Raw genomic sequence first — 18,156 nt, 5'->3', positions numbered from 1 at the left:
ATGAACATATCTGCCCAGGCAAGGGAAACAAAAGCAAAAATGAACACATGGGACTACATCAAACTTAAAAGCTTCTGTACAAAAAAGGATACCATCAACAGAACAAAGAGGCATCCTATAGTATAGGCGAATGTATTTGTTAACGATATATCCAACAAGGGGTTAACATCCAAAATATATAAAGAACTCAGACACCTCAACAACCAAAAAACAAACAGCCCAATTAAAAAATGGGCGGAGGATATGAAGAGACAATTCTCCAAAGAAGAAATCCAGATGGCCAACAGGCACATGAAAAGATGCTCCACATCACTAATTATCAGGGAAATGCAAATAAAAACCACAATGACATATCACCTCACACCAGTTAGGATCGCCAGTATCAAAAAGACTAAGAACAACAAATGTTGGCGAGGATGTGGAGAAAGGGGAACCCTCCTACACTGCTGGTGGGAATGTAAACTAGTTCAACCACTGTGGAAAGCAATAGGGAGGCTCCTCAAAAAACTCAAAATAGAAATACCACTTGACCCAGGAATTCCACTCTTAGGAATTTACCCAAAGTATATAATTTGTCAGACTCAAAAAGACATATGCACCCCTATGTTTATTACAGCACTATTTACAGTAGCCAAGATATGGAAGGAACCGAAGTGTCCATCAGTAGATGAACGGATAAAGAAGATGTGGTACATATACACAACGGAATACTATTCAGCGATAAGAAAGAAACAAATCCTACCATTTGCAACAACATGGATGGAGCTGGAAGATATGCTCAGTGAAATAAGCCAGGTGGAGAAAGACAAGTACCAAATGACTTCCCTCATTTGTGGAGTATAACAGCGAAGCAAAAATGAAGGACCAAAACAGCAGTAGATTCACAGACTCCAAGAAGGGACTAGTGGTTACCAAAGGGATGGGAGGGCGGGTGCAGAGGTAGGGAGAAGCGGGTTGACGTGTACTATGATTGGCACACATGGTGTGGGGGAGATCATGGGGAATACAGTGTAGCCCAGAGAAGACAAGTAGTGACTCTGTGGCATCTTACTACACTGATGGATAGTGACTGCAATGGGATATTGGGGGGTCTCGATAGTACGGATGAATGTAGTAACCACATTGTTTTTTCATTTGAAACCTTCATAAGAGTGTATATCAATAATATCTTAATTTTAAAAAACTTTTAAATAAATAAAATAAAATAAAAAGTAAAAAAGGGGGTAGGAAATAAACTTCTCTAAATCCCTTGCACCACCTATACCCTTTCCTTTGATCCTGTGTTAAAAACACCGTATCCCTCTTTAAGTAGCTGCACTTCTAGGTGTCAGTCACTCTTCAAACTTCTCAGACTTCATTCAGTCCTTATCTTGTTTAGTGGCAGATACAGTGTTGACCACTCCTAGTCCTTCCTCAGCTTCCATGACAAATCTCTCATAGTTTCCTTTTTTTCATCTTAGGTCTGTTTGGCATGGACAGCTAGCTTTCTCTTCAGTTGCCTGCCCCAATTAGCAATTCATAATAGAAATATGGAAATCATCCAAAATCTTCAATCCTGCTCAATTTCATAATCTGATTTTTTACCCTGTCCTATTGATAACACTTCCTAAATCTCATACATCCACCCCCCTCTTCTATATCCCTCCTCATTTCTCATCAAGAATGGTTTCCTAACTGGTCCAGTTTTGCCTTTCTCTAATGCAGCATTCACTTCACTGCCAACACCATAGGTCTAAAACAGGAATGTGATTCCATCACAGCATCATTTTTTCCCCAACTAAATCCTCACATCCTTAAGGCTCCTCCACTTGGTACATAGGCACTCAGTGGTTTGATGTCTTACCATTTCATTGACCCCTGTTCTAAAACTGTGCTGTCCACCTGTGGCTATTGAGTACTTGAATGTGCATAGTTCAAACTGAGATGTGCTATAAATGTAAAATACATAGCATTCTGTATTTATTCCAAAGAATGAGATTCTGAAGACTTCATAAGAAAAAGGAAATGTCAAGTATTTCAATACTTTTTAAATATTGAAGATAAGGATATTGTATATTTGAATCACTGTTGCATACTTGAAACCAAGATAACATTGTTTATCAACTACACTTCAACTAAATAAATATTGATTACATGTTGATATAATAATATTTTAGCTATATCAGGTTAAATAAAATACACTGCTAAAATAAATTTCATTTTTTTAATGTAGTTACTAAAAAATTAAAATATATATATGTGACTTATATTTGTAGCTAGTATTTTTACCAGACAGAAATGGGCTAAAATGTCCTTTTCCTTCTTTCTGAACCTGGTTAATTCCTATGTGTTGAAAATTAGATCAGGGAACCCACTAAGACGCATTTCAGGAAACTCTCCCTTCCAAGACCCCAAGTCTTAGTCAACAACCCCTTCTCTGTGCTTAAAGAATCTGCTCACACCCCTGTTACATATCACACCACATTGTAATTATTGGTTACAGCTATCTTCACCTCCTAAACTATACACTACTTACAAAAAGGAATATAATTCTACATGTACTTAGGGCCTACCACTTAAAAGGCAACCAAAATATTTGTCAAACAAATACAAACTCTCGATTCCTGGCCTGAAAGTTACTAGAATCTAGTTCTCCAAAGAAAACAAACCAGCAAGCAGGGAAGAAGCCTAGATTTTCCCAGGAGCTCTAGTAATGAAAGGACTGGGGTGACGGTGGAAAATAGGAATCACAGAGAGAAAAGCAATGAGAAAATAAAGCTTATCACACACACCTGCCTCTTACAGCAAAAATTCAGACTTGCAGCAGTGCTATGGATCCTTGAACTCACACTTGGCATTCCAGGGGCCACAGTTTGGTTCCTAAATTACTTAAAACAACGCATTCAAACAAAAGAGTATGATTTGGCAGGTTGCAACACAAACAGCTAGAGTCCAGCACCTGTTCCACTTAAACAGAGCATCATTACAGTTAAAAACAACAACAAATCTCTCTCGTGAAGTAAATATTAATCTCATGATGTTTCACCATGGAGCAATTTAGAAGAGTTACTACATGAAATGTGCCAAAGCAGGAATTTATGGCTGATGCTTATTTGGCAAATATGGTTGGCACTACTAGATGCTGAAAAACATGTATGCAAATAAGCAAATAAAAGTTTTTAAATTCTCAGACTTAAAAATTTACATTACCATAAATGTACAAAGATAAATGTTTATGTGAGTACACATGTAATGCATTCCAGGAACGCATTTTTTTAATGTGATTGTCTGGAACAGTTATGAGCAGCATTATTTCTTTATGGGCCTCAGGGCAGACTCTTAAAAATGAATTCTGACAGAATGTTAATGGAGTACAAACACAATCAGGGAAGTTTCTCTGTACTATCACTGAGTAAAATGAATAGTCATAGTATCATGAGTTCAAAGCAACCTTATCTTTTCCTTTCACCAAAATACTTTTCTTCCCATTCTGGAACCCTGCCAAACATAAATGTCAGCCCCTAAATGGGGGTAAGGGATGGAGAGGACGATCGCACATCAAAAAGCCTTAAAGTTAATTTGACATTTTCTTCCCACATAATATAGTTACGACAGAGTCTCCAAAATAAAGATGTGACAGCACATCTCCCCTTCTTCCTCTCTGATAGCTATGGAAAGATGTTTGTTTTTTCACATAGTTTGTGAGTTGGTCAGAGCCAAAACTCACCAGTAATGGTATGAATTCTGCTTCAGTTGTTAACTATTAATCTCTGGTCTGAGGCTATAACTCCCACCTTGGAAGCCAAGAAAATGTACCATACCTGCCATTACAGTTTACTAAACGAGTCACCAAAGAGAAGTACCAGATACTTCAGAAAGAAATTAAGGTAGTCAGTAAACTGCACTCTCCAGAAATGCCCTGAGATTGCAGAAGCCATCATGAAGCAAGTATCCAAGACTGTTCGTGGAAAGTTTTACCCCTGCGGATAATTCACGTTTTTCACATCCACACTGTAGAGAGCAATATGGGTTCTCCCACTACACACATTTATACATGATTACACTTAACAAGAAAAAAACACGTTGTAGCTGAGCAAAAATCACTAGGTAGGCCCCAAAATAGAATTCTCAAGGCAATCCAAATTCAGGTGAAAAGCTGTGGACACACATCATCCAGTGACCTAAAAATAGCCTTTTATGTAAGTGTCCAAATATTTAATTAAATGTATAATCTTACCACATTTATCAGAGGCAGAAAAATGCATTAGGTTTTCTATAGCAAGCCAATAAAGATGAAATCAGTTTTCCTTTAACTCGTCACTATCCCCTCAACATCAGCCTTCCAGTAATTCCACTGCACATCTCTCCAACCCCTAAACATGGGTCTTCAAAACAAAACAAAAAACAAAAAAACAGAGAATTGCAAGAAAGTAACATTTAAAGGTGGGAGGCCTCCTCTTTCCTATTGCTCTCAGCAGTCTTTTACGTAGATAGAGGACGGAAAAACGAAATCAAGCTGTCGGATGGTGCCGGCGACGGGGAAAGGGTAAAGAAAGGGGTTCAAGACAGCAAGTCCTCACCGCGGGAGGTAAGAAAAGTTGCAAGAAGAGATAAGTCAATGGGCAAAAGAGAAACATACTGACCAACCGAACCACTCAAAATCCTTTAACAGCCGAGCAAGCTCGCACATTAGAGGGCTCACAAGCCGCAGCGCGAAGTCAACAGGCAAAGAGCTACCGGGTTTCAGGCTGGCGACCCTGCGCCAGCTCCTCCCGGGGTTGGAGCGGGATGACTGCACACACTTAGCAGGAGCGAAAGGAGCCCTTCCTGCCCCAGCCTCCCCGCGCCCAGCTCCTCCAGGCTTCACTTTCCCCAGCAGCTTCCCAGCCGCGCCCGGGGGCGTCCCTCGCCGCCAGGTCCCAACTTTCCCTCCTCTGGGGGGCGCCGAGCTACCGGGTCCACCGCGGCCACCAGGGGAAAGGGCGGGGGCGGGGGCCGCCGGGGGCGCGCGGCGCCGTCGGGCCTCGGGGGCGGCGGGGCGCGGGGGCGGCAGGAGCCAGAAGAGCCCGCGCCGGGCGGGACGCACCGGCCGCCCAAGCCCTCGGAGCGGTGCCACCCAGACCCCGCGCAGCCCCGCCCGGATTGCCCCAGGTCAGCGCCCTCACCCCGGGGCGCCCCTGGTCCAGCAAGCCGGCTCGAGAAGAGAAGGAAACCTAGGGGACGCTGGCAGCCCTGCCCCCGTTACCTGCGGGGCGCACACGCCGCCACGGTGACTACCATCGCCGGCTGTCCTGTCCCCTTCCTGGTGACCGCAGCCGCCGCCGCCGCCGCCGCCGCCGAGTAACTGACACCAACTAACTACTCGCCGCCGCCGAGTCCACCGCGCGCTCCCGCCCAGCCCACCAGCCTGCCCGCCTCCTCTCAGCCTTGCGCGCCACCTCGCCTCGCGCGCCCTCGCCGCCGCGCTCCTTGTGGAGCGAGCACGCGCGCGCGCACGCGCCCCTGGCCCCCTCCCGCCTCGTCTGAGTCCCGCAGGAGGAGTCACCGGGAAGCCCCACCTTCCTCGCGCTGCCTCCGAAGGGTAATACTTAGAAATAGCCTGATTGGCTGGGGAGGGCGTGGCCAAAAAAGAGGGCGGGACAACCAGGACCTTGAGGCGGCGTAAAAGGAATTTTGGCTCTATTATGTTCCAGAGGAAAGGGGGAGTGGAGTACTGGTTCACATAATGCAGGACCATAGGGCAGCCTGCTTTCGAATATAGAATATGTGTTTTCAAGGATTTCAATATATAGTAATTACCAATTTAGTCCAATATTTCGTGCAGGCCTTAGCAAGTTTTTCGAAACTACATCTCCCAGAAACCTCCAGAAAATAAATCTCACCTTGCGTAGTCACGTAGCCCTTCGCCGCATTTGAACAAAATAGTCCCTTCATTTTTCTGAAGGTATCGGGAATAATAGTTCATTTTCCTCCTCACCGGAACAATTTTAAATGTTGCCGCGGTAGGAAAAGTTACCTATGGGAAGGTGGCCAAGCGATTAGGTAAAGGGAAAGAAAGGACATCAAAGGAAAGTACTGCGGAGGAATTTTGTCAAGCGGTGAGACGACGGTGTGAGAAGAGTGCCGGCGATTGAGAGGGGCTCAGGGAATTGTCCTCTGTGGAAGGGCTTTCTTGAGGCCCCAGGCCTTTGCCTGTCCCTGTCGTCAGCAGGTCAGTAAGCAAGGCGAGCTTGGGGGTGGCCATAGCAGAGGTGCCCTTCAGCTCTTGAAGATCAACCTCTTTTGCTGTTGTGGTGGTTGGTCTGCCTTGGTTTGAGGCCGACTGAATGGGGGCGCCGCACTTCCGGCCGGGGGAGGGGAGGAAGGCCGTCCTGGGGGGGAGGGAGAAACTGACTTCCTGTGGGGGGAGGGTGATGGTTGGGGGTGTCCGGCCCATTTCCTGTGCCAGTGAGGACTTGAAGTGGTGATACCTGGTGCTGTCTGTGTAAACTATCCTAAAGCTTTTAGGGTTGCGCTTTGTGCAGAAAAGTTAGGTTACACGATAGTTGTGCTAATCTCCAGCCTCCAGTCAGAATCTATGGGAGTTTTGTTTCCACATGTAAGATGGAAAATTTGCTCCGCAACAGAATTTATTAATATGTTCTTCAAAGGATTCGAAACCCTTGTTAAAATTGTCTACTTATCTCTACAGGAGGACATACTTTGTTGCGTGACTCATGAATTGCCCGACCCTAACTCCCCTGCTCAGGCCCAACCTTGACTAAGTGAGATATGTTGGTGTCCTCTGCCTTGACATGCCGCAGGAACACTAGCAGCTCTTCTGAAGAGGTGGTTTATTGCGGGACTCTTATTTTACAAATTAGGAGGCATTTTCACCTTACCAGAGAAAGTATCATACCGAAGTATTCAAATACTTGGTGTTACCTTAACTGATAAGATTGGTATCTTAAGTTCTTAGACCTGTTGCTTTTAGGCTACAGGTTCTGCCCTGTGCCTGAAAACAACTTCCTCAGCCTTAAAAATTCTTACATGTAACTTACATGCAGTTTTTGTGAAAGTTGTACTTTGGTACGTTTCCCCCCTTTGTAATTTAACTCAGCACCGATTAAAAAATGGTATCTGCTCCTTGAGGTTTTAAAGCATGGTACAAGGATCATGAGATTGGCCTAAGATTTTAATTGGGGAGGGAAGTTGGCTCACAAAGGACAAAACATGAATAAAACAAATTTTTTTCTGTATTCTCAGTGTTTTATAAGAAACTACATAAAGTGGTGAGAAACATGCAACAATTTTGATTCCTTAGCTTCTGTTTTTGAGTACTACAATACTTGTGTGTGTATAGTGAAGAAATAAGTCTATTTGGAGTTTAAGAAATCTCAACTTCAGTAATTAGAATATCCATCAAGTGAACTGTAATGTCTTTCAAGAATTTTGAAAAGATTAGCGCTTCTGTGTTTTTATCTTTGGAATTTTTACATGATCTATCCTGAGAATTTGCAGTTGTTTTAATTCTTGTTCTTTTAAAAAGCTATTTCCTTTTTAATTAATCAGAAAGTGTTCAGCATCTTCTGTATTAATGTAACAGAGAAGAAAATAAGTATCACCCAGACAAATTAAACTGTTAAACTGTAGTATTAGGAATTACTGAAGTAAAGATTATGGAACTAAATGAAAAAGAGAAAAGATAGTTAAAATATTGAGATGCTTTAGGAAACTGTGGAAAGCAAATGTGCTTTTTTAGTTGGTTTTTATGCTAGTTCATGGAAGAAGTGAGGTAGAATACAAATAAAAAGAATACAGCTGAAAGACTTGAAGCAGCTTGAAAAACTGTTCAGAAGAAAGCAATATGTAAATAGGTATCTGAAAGAATATGTTTTGTGATAAGTGGCAGTTACTCATTGGTTCCATAAGCAAGAAATAGTAGAAAAGCTTGTAAAAAATAGAGGGAAAGTCCATGGAACTTGTTTTTATTCTCTTTGAAAGTGTTTCTTTGAAGAAGCTTGCTGTCTTCCAAAGGTTTGTTTTACCCTTAATGTTCTTTGTGTTGCAGTTTTCTTTGCATGTTTTAACAGAAGCATACAACCAAAACTAGAAAAATAAAAACTTTTGTAAGTGTATTCTGTTACTCCTTTGAGTTAATGAATTTGAAACTTTCCTTCCTTTGCTTGCCATCATTAATAAATTGTCAATTTTTTAAGAGTTTTTAGATTAGATAACCATTTTCTTTTCCAAAAGTCATCATTGGATAATACACTGCTCACAAATGTTCAAAATGTTCTAACAGTAAGTCGAAATTGTGGATTCCATCTCACTGAAACTTGATTAGCCACTCAGTCCTAAATGATATATATATATAATGCAAAACTGTCTTTTCATTCTTTGGTCTACCTTTCTTTGTAAAATCACGCTGATGTTTCACAACTACTGCTTTTTTTGTATGTTTGTTGCTTTGGTAGTTGGTTGGTTTTGCCGTGAGGCTGAGTATTAAAGAGCTATCCTAACAGCCTAAATGATTTTTAAACTCAACTACTCTGTCTTTGTTTCAAGGGCTTCAGGAGTATTCAAATGAGAGTATGCCTTACATGACTTCATTATTTCAACAAAAGTTTGTTAAGTGCTTACTGTATTCTAGGGACTTGGAATACATCTGTGAATACAGATAAATACCCATATTCTCTTGGAGTTTACGCTCTAGTTTCCCAATCAAAACTGGGATTTTGCTTCCTTGGCATTCCTAAATAAGATCAATAGTTTGATCATCATTCAGACTGATCAAGAAGCAGCCGTAAACTTGGTTTCTCTTAGTCTTGATCTCTAAACTATTTTAAACCTAGTTTTGAGTATTTCAGATCATTAAAGCTCCTGTGTTAAATATTCACCCCTTTTCATTAATGCATGCATCATGATCCTACCATTCTAGACTCCTTGTATGGTAAAAACAAACAAAGCAAACAATGGGGAAAATATGGGATCGTACAGGCCTGGGTTCAAAACTGTTGTCTACATTTCACTAGTTGAGTCCTCCAGCTTGGTTACTTGATCAATTTACTTGACGTCTCTGAGCCTCAGTTGCTATAAACCTAAGTAAGCTGGCTTGGTGAATCAAAAATACTACATGTCAGTCACCGAGCATAATGCCTGGTGTCAGTAGCTTAATGAATGCTATTTTAACCCCTTGCTCCTGCTGTTCTGGCTGTGTCTGTTTTAAGCCTTACATATTGCCAAAAGTGTGAGGATACACTGCTGAGATTATTGAATTTCTGCCTTCCCCTATCAGCATGTTCATTGAGCTGTCAAGATTTTAAATTATTTTTTGTTCCTTCTGGGAAGGAGAAATCACTAATTTCCATGAGCACTTTAGAAAATATACATGATAGAAAAGTTTCAAGGAAAGGTTAAGGAATCACCAAAGTAATTTGAATTGTTATAGAAAGACTTTCAAATCATTCTTCTAAACCTGTTTAAATACTAAGCCTAATATTCAGGAGTCTTCTCTCATTACCCATCTATATATCCATAACTGGATTGGTTTATGAAAAAAAAAATTCTGTACTGTACCCAGCCTTTCTGTCTTTGTTCATGCCATCCTCTGCCTGAAACACTCTCTTTTCCTAGGAGTCTTTATCAGTCAAAATGCCATCTTTGAGGATCTTCCTCAAGCATCACCTTCAAATTCAAGAAGTATTTTCTGATGTCTTCTCTGTTTTCCCAACCAACCACGTGCTCTGTCCATTGGCCCTCCAGAGCATTTTGTAGTTTACTTACGGCATTTAATATCCAGTGCTGCTGATGGTGGTGTTTGTTTTTGTTGTTGTTATTGTTACAAGTAGAGTTTATGTACTATTCTAAAAGGCTGCAGACTGCATTTTCTGTCTCCCTGTGTCTGCTAGTACAATGCCATTCACATTGTAAGTGTTCAGTAAATACTTGTGGAGTTGAACTGGCATTTGGGGTGTAATGAAACTGATTAACTTTTGTCCACTGTTTATACCATTAAGCATAGTGACCAGAATACAATGGACATTCAAATATCTGATGAATGAAGGAGTGAATAAATCATCATTATCTCATTTGTGGCCATCTTAGAATGTCAATATGTCAATGAGCATATATTAAAAACATAGTATATGATCAGAACTATGAGAACTGATCCATGCCCTGACTTTAATTCGAAATAAATAAATTGTAATTAATAGGGGTAGACTCTGAAGACTGCGGGTGTTTGGGTAAAGTGGGATAAGAAAGTCATTATAGAGTTTTCATTGTGAGAGCTGTCCTAGGCTATCACAACTTCAAAGCAGAATAGGTTTGTATATCAAGAGATTTAACTTGCAATTCCACTCCTAATTATTTACCCAACAGAACTGCAAGTGTTCAAACAAAAAATTTTATACAAATGTTCACAGTAGCAGCATTCATAAGAGCCGAAAAATAGAAACAAACCTAAATGTTCATCAACTGATGAATGAACAAACAAAATGTGTACAGTGGAATATCACTCATCAATAAAAAGGAATGAAATAGTGATACATACTATAACATGGATGAACCTTGAAAATATTACACTAAAGTGAAAGAAGCCAAACACAGAAGGGCACGTATTGTATAATTCCATTTATATGAGATGTCTAGAATAGACAATATGTAGAGACAGTATATTAATGGTTGCTAGGGGGCTGAGGGATGGGCATGGGGAATAACTGCTAATGGGTGTGGACTTTCTTTTGGGGGTGACTAAATGTTTTCGAATTAGATAGTGGTGATGGTTGTACAACCTTGATACTAAAATACCTTGTATACCAATATCCTGAAAACCATTGAATTGTACACTAAAGAGGTGAATTTTATGGTATATGGATTCTGTTTTTAAAAAGAGCTGGGGAGATACTTAAACTTGAAGAATTTTGATTTGGGGTGGGGCTAGAAGAAGAAAACAAGAGTATGAAAACAGAGGTGATAATTCTCCCTCAGATCCTCAGGGGAAATGTTAAGTGGCTCAGTAGGACTAGAGATATGTTGAGGCTCAGGTGAGAGATGGGTGTGATGATCATTTGAAATCTTAATGAAACAGGCAGTGAGGTAAATGGTTAGACTAGAATGGTATTGACAAAAGAAAAGGAAACCTTAGGATCTTGAAGGAAGCATCAGATTCTTTTTGATTAGGTGAAGGATGTAGTATATGGTCAACTTGTTTCCTGTATTTAGTTCAACTGAGTTGAGAAAGTGAAAATATAAGGTAAGGGAGTCTGATAGAAATCAAAATAGTTACTGCAGCTATTATAGCCAAGATATGGAAGCAACCTAAGTGTCCATCAGTAGATGAATGGATGAAGAAGAGGTGGTACATACACAATGGAGTATTATTCAGCCATAAGAAGAAAACAACTCTGCCATTTGGCAACAGCATGGATGGAGCTAGAGGGTATTATGCTTAGTGAAATAAGCCAGGCAGAGAAAGACAAGTACCAAATGATTTCACTCTTGTGGAATGTAACAACAAAGCAAAACTGAAAGAACAGTAGAGCAGCAGACTTACAGACTCCGAGAAGGGACTAGCAGTGACCAAAGGGAAGAAGTTGGGGATAGTGGGTATGGAGGGAGGGAGGGAGAAGGGGATTAAGGGGCATTATAATTAGCACACAATATAGGTAGGTCATGGGGAAGGCAGTATAGCACAGAGAGAACAAGTAATGACTCTGTAGCATCTTACTACCCTGATGGGTAGTGACTGCAGTGGAGTGTGGATGGAGGGACTTGATAATATGGATGAATGTTGAAACCACAAAATGTTGCTCATGTGAAACTTTCATAAGATTGTATATCAGTGATACCTTAATGAAAAAAAATAGTTACTGCAGAATATAGGAGAACAGAGACTAGACAAAGATACTAGAATTTGATTCTAAAACTGTCCCCCATATGATGAAAACAGATCAATCTTAATGAGAAGGAAGCAAGGGCTGTGATTTGGAGAAGTCAGTGCAAGTAAAAGTATTTATTTGAAGAAATATTTGAGTACCTTTTATGTGCCAGGCACCATTAAGTAAAACTATAGCTATTTTCCTTATTTGAATTATTTTCTTAGGATAAAGTCTCTGTGGGATTATTGGTTCTAAGAGTATGGGCATTTTATAGTTCTTGATACAACAGCTCTACTATTCTCTAAAAGGTTGTGGTAATTTTTTGATGCCACCAGCAATGTATGAATGTGTTATTTTTACCAACACAATTTTTTGGCTAATTGAATATGCGTAAACTTTTTCCTTTGGCTATTGCTTTTATTATGATAAGTGTGTTTATACCATGGAATTGGCATCTGTTGGAGCATGAGAGAATCCAAAGCCTTTATGTTTGCTCCCTTATCTAAAATGGCTTCTTAAAGGATATGGATTTTTAAGGATCCTAGAAATCAAACCAGCCTCTAATTTGATTAAACTCAAAAACAGGTCTTATCCAGTGGTGCTCTCCTAATTTTCTAAATAATATTTACATTCAAACCACATTTGGCCATAATTCTAATTACCATTCAACTAACAATTCTAGTGAAACGCAAATATTAACTTCATTTCACATGTAAGAAAACTGAGGCTTAGATAGGTTAGACCACTTGTCCAAAGTCACTTAGCCAATAAGTGAGAATCAGGATTTGAATGCCTCTCAGGCCAGTTATCATTCTCATATTCCATGATTCCTCCATATCATTACCAAAATGTACTGGGGGCCAGTGGAAACTAGCTTAAAAATCTGAAATGTAACTTGGGCAATCAGACACTCACTTATCTGTGTACATAATAAAGCAGTTAGCAGAGAAGTTTTCTTGTTTGTTTTATTTTTTTCTTGAGGATGCTGTAACACACCGACCAACAGAGGAAGGTCTCTCATTAAGCCCACGTTTCCAAGCCCTTTTTATTTCTCCCTGATGAAGAGGTACATACTGCCCCAAAATCTGTGATGGAAGTAAAATAGAAAGAAGAAGGCAGTTGTAAGAAACTAACTGCCTCTGAGTATATACAATGAGATTTATCTGATGGTAGAAGGAGCAAATAGCCCTAAGAGAGTCCCGCAAAGTAATTTTAAAATAACAACTTTAAGTGTAACATGATAAAAAGGTTTTTAAAATATTCAAAGAATAGTAGGTGTTAGCAAAAGAAGGAAGATTCTTTTGTTTTCTAGTATACTCACTAAACAAATATAAGAGCAGGAATCTAAAATAAGAGATGCAATGTTCCAATGCTGGCTTTTAGTCATATAAAATATAATCCCAATATATAGATAAGCCAATTAAGGCTCAAAATTGCATTCCGAATAAGTGACCCAGTGGGTGCTAGAGCAGGCCTGCTGCTTCCCAGGGCATTTGACTGACTTGACTGAACAAAGTGAAAACAACAATCTGTAGTTGTTTTGTAATCTATACATATAATTTTTTATATGTTATCCTTAAGAGAAATTATCCTCTGTGTATCTTAAAACAATAATAAACATCCATACACCAAATTACTAAATGTTTAGTGACAGGTTAAAATAAGAAGTGACACTAAAGATCAGAACCCTGACATATCAGATAGTCTATAAATTACAACTAAATATTTATCTGTACCCAGGATTGCATTGGTGGGAGACAGATCTTTTGAAAACTATCATAGAAACTTTATTCTTGAGAGATTATGATGTGTATTTGTATTTAAGCATTTGAATTTTCAACAAAGCCCAGTTCTCTTCTTCCATCCCTACTTCTGTGAGACTATCACCTCTGCTTCACTAGAAATTTTATCTAAGTACTTCATTTTTTTCTTTCTTAGCCTTAAAATTTATATCTCCCTTCTCTTTCCCGTCTCCACACTTCTTTCATTCCTGTACTCCGTAACTTTAATTCCCATTCTCTTGACACAAAGCTTCCATGTTTGTTGCTGGCAATATCACAATTACTGCATCTCTTTGGGGAAATAATATCGCTGTTCTGTTAGCAATAAACAAATGTTCATAGTCTTGAGCCAGTGATTCTGATAGGATTGTATTCTGAGAAAATACTTAAGATAAAGACACAAAATATTGATAAACAGTGATATCTATACTGTCTTAACAAAATGGAAACTTAAAGATCCCATGACAGGATAATAGTTAAATTATTATCTATCCATTCAGTAGGCTATTAGACATTCATTTTTCACAAAGGTTCTTTCAAAGTATATTGAAAGATGTTATAAGAATTTTTTTTCCAAAAATGAAAAGGAGACAAATCAGAAGAAAAAAATTGAAAAACTGATGTAACTAGTGTATATTTCTGAAGCATTGGTATTTTCTGTTAAATAATAACTGACATTTATTGAGCACTTACTGGTGTCAGGCATAATACTAAAGCAGTATTATAGAAGTAGTATTGAACAGTTAAAAAGAAAAGTGCTCTAGAGTCAGATCCTAACTCCATCACTTACTAGTATGTGATCTTGAAAAGGAAAGTGGAAATAATAACTATACATTAAATGATCAAACCCATATAAAGCACCTGACACAGTAAGACCTCATTAAGTGTTTTTGTTAACTAGACATTTTACACATACATTTAAACTTCACATCCTCATAAGTCTATGAGATAGTGTTGTTTTCATTTTATATAAAAGAAAATTGAAACTCAAAATGCCTAAATACCTAGGTTAAATAACTTGCCAAAATCACACAACTAGTAAGCAGTAGGGTTTGGACTGGAACCCAGTTATAACTTGTACTCCTGGCTCTGAGGGACTTGGTTGCTGCAGACTAATGCTTTTTCTGGGAACAACATGGAAAGGCAGGTTTTTAAAAAGAATAGTGAAGGCATCAGAGACCTACTGAGGCAGCCAGGACTTAAGATACCAAAATTATGGAGCCAAAGGAACTTGCAAGAAGTGAGCTTATGTTATATGCTTCTCTTTTCCCTTCCAGAAATTTGCTTAGTTCATAGCATAGGAGCAGAAACTATGAAACTAAACAGAGGATCTCTGCTAGGAGCGGAGAAGTCAGTAGTCTCACGAGGCTGGGTGCACAAAAATTGGAATTTAGGGATCCATAGGTAACCAGGACAAAGGGGCCAAGATCCTGGAAGAGAAGGGAGGCTCCCAGAGAATGTTTTTTAAACTTGTTTTCCCCTCACAGTATTTGCTGCCCAGACTCAGAGGCTTAGAAGCTAAGCAGAAAACCCCTGGAAAGTAGAGTTAAAGTTTTGTCCGTCTTATAATGTTGAGAAGCAAGAATTAAAATTTAGGTGTCTGCAAGGAAGAATGGACCTGTAAACACCCCAGATTCTCAAGTAGGATTCCCTAGGGAACTACACCCTAAAGTGGGGACAAACTAGAAGTACATAGCCTGACAAAAATTTGTATCAGCCTCAAATCAACTTGATTTCTGATTGAAATAAGATGATCTCTGCTGCTGCTGCATTCTAGAGGATAGGGGATTTCTGTCTGGAAAAGTAATGTTATTCAAAGTTTCTACAGTTTTTCATATATACAATCTACCATGCTAGCAAAAATTGCCAGACATATGAAAATAATAGGGTGAAGAGAAAATGTAGATGATGGAAACAGATACAGAAATAATCTGGATATTGGAGTTACCATATACAGATTGTGACTAATATGTTTAAGAAAATAGATGTCAAGATGGAAACTTTTCACTAGAGAAGCAGAATCTACTTTAAAAGTCATTTGGAATTTCTACAAGGTGAAAAATAGGTAATTTAAGTTAAGAACACTTCACAGAGGACTTAACACAGCAGAAGAGATGACTAGTGAATTGGAAGATAGAGCCCTAGAAAGTTTCTAGACTAAAGCAAGGAGAAGAAAAGGATGCAGATACAGGAAAGGTCATAAGAGATTGTGGAAGGCTGAATAATGGTCCCTGAAAGATGTCCATATTGCAAGCCCCAGAACCTGTGCATGTTACCCTATGTAGCAAAAAGGACTTTGTAGATTTGTCTAAATTGGGAATCTTGAGATGAGATCATCCTGGATTATCCAGATACAGCCTATGTAATCACAAGGGTCTTTAGGAGGCAAGAAGATCAGAGATAGAGATAAAAGAGAGATGGAAACAAGTCTGAGAGAAGAGAAGATGCTATATTCTTGGCTTTGATGATGGAGAAAAGGCTGTATAGATCAGGGAATGTAGGCAGCCCCTAGAAGCTAGAAAAGGCAAGGAAATAAACTCTCCCCTAGAGCATCCAGAAGGAGTTAAGCCCTGTAGAATCATTTTAGATTTCTGATATCCAAACTAAAAGAAAATCTGTAGTGCTTTAAGCCAGTAGTTTTAGTTTTATTGTAGGTTGTAATAGCAGCAATGTGAAACTATTCAGAAATACAGGTGAAATGATGAAAAAGTCTAATGTACATGTAATTAGAATCTCAGAAGAGGAGAAGGAAAATTAGGAGAAGTAATATTTTAAAACACAATGTGTTACGATTTTGTTAAATTAACCTTTGTTAAATAGAGTCCTGGGATGTTAATGAACCACAGTTCAACAAAAGATCATAAGGGAATTGAAATAGAGAAATTTATTTCTCACCGGTCCTAGAGGATATACATGGCTCACCTCTAGGGTCCTCCCCTCTAGGGAGGTCAAGGAAAGGTACAAGCAGAGAGAGCCATAGGACATGGGGCACATGCATTTAGTGGGGTCTATAGGTGGAGTGTTGGGGCTTCTAAGCTAAGGTTGGGCTGGTCAATTGAAACCAAAGATAACAGGGTTTGGGTAAGCTCCAAGGGGGTCTTACCCAAGGGGCATACAAAGGGAAGGCCCTGGGAGGCAAGGGAGACCATCACAAGGACGGCTGGGAACATTGTATCAGGAACTTAAATTTGCTGTGACTCTGCAGGCTGTTATCTAGGGCATATCTGCTTGCATGAAGGGGTAAGTTCAGCGTAAGGCTTCCACAGGCCAACTGGCCATACAAAACAGATGCCAAGGCAGTACAACTGAGAATTTTCTAAAGCTGATGAAGACATCAAGTCATGGATTTGAAAAAGTCAGTAAATCCAAACCAGAATAAATGTAAGGAGTACCAAATTTAGGCACTTCATAGTAAAACTGCTGAAAGTAGCCAGCGAAAAAAGACATTTCATATTTGAAGGAACGGTAATAAGACTGACATCTGACTTCTCGACAGACATAATGGGGGCCAGAAAGCAATGGAGTGCAGTCCTTAAAGTGTTCAAGAAAATAACTGCTAGGCTAGAATTCTATTCCCAATGAAAATGTTTTTCTGAAGTACATGAGACAAAGGGAGTTCCAGAAAAATAAGACAAAGGTAGTCTGAAGAGTAGTCAAGACAATCTTGACAAAACTGGAACACTTTCATTACTAGGTAATAGGGTTCACTATAAAGCTACAGTAATTAGCATCATATTTACATAAAGATAGATAAATCTATGGAACAGATTTTAAAATCCTGAAATAGTCCAACACATATGATTATTTGATTTATTACAGCAGTAGCAGTGTAATACAGTAGAGAAAGGATGCACTTTTCAACAAATAAGCTGAGTTATACAGGGAGAAAAAAACCTTGACTCCTACCTCACAAGAAAAATCAGTTCCAGTTAGATTGTAGATCTGAATGTGAAAGATAAAATTTTAGGGAAAGACCAGAAAACATCTTCATGATCTTGGAGTTGGTAAAGGTCCAAAAAGGAAGAAGATTGATAATTGGACTTAATTAAAATTAAGAACTGTTCACCAAAAGACATCATAAAGAGAGTGTCACGAAATGAGAGTTTGTATTTGCAATTCATGAATCTAATAAAGGACTTGCCAGGCACGCTTAGAACTCCTAAAAATCATTAGGGAAAAAACACAATCAAATTTCAGCAAGGACAAAATACTTGGAAAGGTGCTACACAAACTGTAGGCCAATATGCATCTAATAATCAGTAATCATCATCAGATAAAGGCAAATTAAAACCACCAAGAGATACTAGTACATACCCTATGAAATAGCTAAAATTTAAAAAGAATGACAGTATCAAGTACTAATGTGGAAAAACAAACTCATGTAGGTGTGTTAAATAAAACCATTTTGGAAATCAGTTTGGTTGTATATACAGATAGCCTCTAACCTAGCTGTCCCTAGGTATACACCCCACAGAAATCTGTACACATGTTCACTAAAAGACAAGAATAAACAAGAGTATTCATAGTAGCATTAT

At 39.1% G+C, this 18,156-nt stretch overlaps 2 protein-coding genes across 10 annotated transcripts in view; one reads left to right on the top strand and one right to left on the bottom strand.

The window, feature by feature from the left end:
- PEAK1 (pseudopodium enriched atypical kinase 1) overlaps positions 1 to 5,574 on the bottom strand; it is a 295,209-nt gene extending 289,635 nt beyond the window's left edge. For 6 of the 8 annotated variants that reach the window (XM_057489007.1, XM_057489006.1, XM_057489005.1 and 3 more), the window contains exon 1: positions 5,225 to 5,574. The gene's annotated coding sequence lies outside the window, so the exon portion shown is untranslated. The other 2 variants (XM_057489009.1, XM_057489010.1) reach the window with 1 other exon arrangement.
- Positions 5,575 to 5,945: 371 nt separating this feature from the next.
- Positions 5,946 to 18,156, top strand: part of HMG20A (high mobility group 20A) — a 67,307-nt gene continuing 55,096 nt past the window's right edge. The window contains exon 1 of one of the 2 annotated variants that reach the window (XM_057489012.1): positions 5,946 to 6,190. The gene's annotated coding sequence lies outside the window, so the exon portion shown is untranslated. The remainder of the gene's footprint in view (positions 6,191 to 18,156) is intronic. The other variant, XM_036907622.2, reaches the window with a different exon arrangement.

Source organism: Manis pentadactyla, chromosome 11 (assembly GCF_030020395.1).
Source record: "Manis pentadactyla isolate mManPen7 chromosome 11, mManPen7.hap1, whole genome shotgun sequence".
Lineage (NCBI taxonomy): Eukaryota > Metazoa > Chordata > Mammalia > Pholidota > Manidae > Manis > Manis pentadactyla.
The sequence above is the reverse complement of the archived record's forward strand: the minus strand, read 5'-3'. Positions and strand labels throughout refer to the sequence as shown.